The sequence below is a fragment of the Octopus bimaculoides genome, chromosome 9, assembly GCF_001194135.2.
Source record: "Octopus bimaculoides isolate UCB-OBI-ISO-001 chromosome 9, ASM119413v2, whole genome shotgun sequence".
Lineage (NCBI taxonomy): Eukaryota > Metazoa > Mollusca > Cephalopoda > Octopoda > Octopodidae > Octopus > Octopus bimaculoides.
The window spans coordinates 55,642,919-55,645,088 of record NC_068989.1 but is presented as its reverse complement, the minus strand read 5'-3'; the positions used below and the strand labels follow the sequence as shown (position 1 = coordinate 55,645,088).

The 2,170-nt window shown below is 34.8% G+C and overlaps 1 protein-coding gene across 4 annotated transcripts in view; it reads left to right on the top strand.

The window, feature by feature from the left end:
* Positions 1-2,170, top strand: part of LOC106867580 (probable serine/threonine-protein kinase nek3) — a 494,211-nt gene that overhangs the window by 268,017 nt on the left and 224,024 nt on the right. The window lies entirely within an intron of this gene.

Sequence of the window (2,170 nt, the reverse complement as noted above, 5' to 3'; positions counted from 1 at the left end):
GTGTGTGTGTGTGTGTGTGTGTGGTGTATTTGATATGGCGGGCAATCACAATCAAATTGCTCATTCTGCTTCTGATGTTATAATTACAGCTCTCTATCTGTCTATCTATCTATCTATCTATCTATCTATCTATCTATCTATCTATCTATCTATCTATCTACCTACCTATCTATCTATCTATCTATCTATCTAATTTGTGCGTTTGTGTACTGGAAAGCACGTTTGGATACCCTTCAAAGTATCTGAGCGGACCGCAAGTTTAAAACTCTTTCCTAGTTCACCAACATTATTTATTATAAAAATGTTGAGTTATTTAGAAGTTTCGTCAACGGCTAGCTTTTCAAACTCGATGTATGTATGTATGTGTGTATGTATGTACGTACCTTGCTCTGCATCCGTGTTCACTATCTGGATGTCGATCCACTTTTTTTTTTGTATTAAACTTGAATTTCTCTCCCCACAAGTTAAGAGGAAATTTGAAGTTTACTTTTATTTGTATCTAAACAACCAGGCAATTTTTCTTAACGCATATACTTACATATATATATACACACACAGCAAACTAAACTCGGTTTATATTCCATCATAATGTATTGGCAAAGCACAAAATCATCCGACGTGCATAAACTAAGTTGTTGCTCACATGCCTTTCTCATCGACATTAATGACGTAAACTAAACGGTTTCGACTGCGTATCGAACCCGTTTGCCAAAGGCCCGTCTATATCGCTGTACCTCTACTCATTTACACACATCGTTTATTTGTTTCAATGTGTTCGCTCACGCATACCTACGTTACCTTTACTCTGTCCTCTCCTCTTCCTCTATATATAATTTTATTTTTGTATTTATTTCTTACTACTTTCCTTTTCAAAACCTTATTCTCCCCTGCCACTTTTCCCTGTGTTCATACATTAGGCCTCCATTTCTGTTTTCTCTCTCTCTCTATCCTTCCCCTCCCCCTCATTCACACGTGGAAGATAAGATAGAGTGGGCGTATCCTGTCTACTTGTCTATTTACTTTAGTTTGAAGTTCTCAGTATGGCTACTAGCATGTGTGTTTATATATGGAGACGGAACTATACGGCATTACCTTTCATTGGGCTTCAAAGTCTAAATTCTTCTCATTTAACCTTCAGATGTAGTTGTTCTTCGGCTAGAAGCTGGCCTCTTTCCATTCCTTCCGTGGAACAAATAACCAATAACTAATGGTCGCTATTTATACATACATAACACACAAACACATTTATATATATATATACACACATACATATTTTTATATATATACGCACATACACATATATATGTATATACGTATAAACACACGTTCGTGTGCGTGTGTGTTTATAAAGGAAAACAATTACAAACGTCGTAACTTGTTTTGTCTTTATTTCAACGTTATCACTTTTATCCTTTATTACTTACCACACGTCCAGTGCTGTTATTGCGTCATCGCTCCAAGTGGTCAACTTTGTGATCATCTTTCCCAGCCGGGTGGGTGGGCCATTAAAATAAGCACCAGTAATACAGTGAGGCTCCATTTACCCATACCCTCTTCCTATTATATATATATATATATATATATATAAATAAGCCTTGTGTTTGTTCCAAGAAATTCATTAAAGGATGTAGTGACTGTTAAGTTTTATAGTTTTCACGAATGTCGTTAGTGAAACATAAACAACTTCTTTATAATCGTCTTCTTTTTGCTTGCGTAAAAATATTACTGCTATCACAATGACATATTACTATATTTGTCTTCTCTCCACACAGTAAATAAAAATTAAAAAGAATAAGGAACTCAAGAATTAATTTCCTTCTCTGGATGGATGCTATATTAATCTTACTGGAAGTAACTTTCACAGCGGAACCGAAATGAATGGGTTACAAATGTAATTTTAATTCACTTAACTTTTTTATTTTTTTTATTTCTGCTCAGTTTAGAGTATGTCCACCTCGTTATCGATGATGGAAAAGCGACTTAAAATGATGAGATCTGAGTATGGTTCCACTTGGTATTTTCCCGTCATCCCTGGCTAACGAGGAATCGTTGATGTTTCTTCACCTATCTTTTCGCTTCAGCTGTCTAAAGCAAGCTTCAAGGTTACAAATCGTACACCGTAAAATTCATTATATATATATATATATATATATGTATATATATATATATA